Here is a 986-nt window from a genome sequence, read left to right as displayed (position 1 = left end):
TGTGAGGCAGCAGTGCTAACCACTGAGCCATTGTGCCTCCCGAGTCATTTATTTCACACACAAACACAGAAAATGCTGGAAAATCTCAGCAGGTCTGACAGCATCTGTGGAGAGAGAGTAGAGCCAACGTTTCAAGCCTAGAGTCTTGAGGGGGAGCGACTACCCAGGAGATGCCAGAGTGAGGGATAAGGTCATGGTTCAGCGGGAACCGGAACGCCCGGGATTTGTGTCAGATTTCAGCAGACGCAGTATTTTGCTTTTATCTTAGACATCTATTTTATTGAATCTTTATTTAACCAGGTGAGTCAGTTGAGAACCAATTCTCATTTACAACAACAACCTGACCAAGAGGCTATCGCCACAGCAACAGAAATGACAAAATACAATTGATTGAAAGATTAAAAACAATCCAACACAAATTAGCAGTGACAGAGAATTGACAGTTTAGTCAGTACAGGATCAGTTAACAGAGATTTAACCTTTCAGTGAAAGGTTTCCATGGACAGGATGAGATTCCTATCCGCAGGATTAGAGACTGACATTAATCACACTTTCTGCTACAGATCCCTGACTCCTTTACGGTGACAAACTCTCATCGTGTGGGTCGGACCCTCACTGGTTATGTATTCAGTCCAAGGTGGGACAGGAGGTTAAACATCGACGCTGCCCCAGACCGAATGTCTCGGGGAGCGGTGGAGAGAACCCTGACCACAACCAGAAAGTTGATGGAACAAAGCAATCGAACAATCCCAAGCGGAAGGGGGCAGGTGAACCTGGCCACAGGAAAGACTAGGAAACTGGAGGATTCAGCAAGAAATCGAGGGGAGATGGTGAGAATGCAGAATAAATGGAGGGAAGTAGGGAGGGTGACAGCAGCTGGTGAAACTGTTACAGTTTAATAGTTAGTCTGTGTATTTGCTGTTATCAGAGACTGTTGCTATCCAAAGTGGTGCAGATGCTCATTGTAATAACTGGAGGAGACTCGA

This window comes from Mustelus asterias, chromosome 8 (genome assembly GCF_964213995.1).
Source record: "Mustelus asterias chromosome 8, sMusAst1.hap1.1, whole genome shotgun sequence".
In the NCBI taxonomy this organism is placed as follows: Eukaryota; Metazoa; Chordata; class Chondrichthyes; order Carcharhiniformes; family Triakidae; genus Mustelus; species Mustelus asterias.
This window is presented reverse-complemented; position numbering follows the sequence as displayed.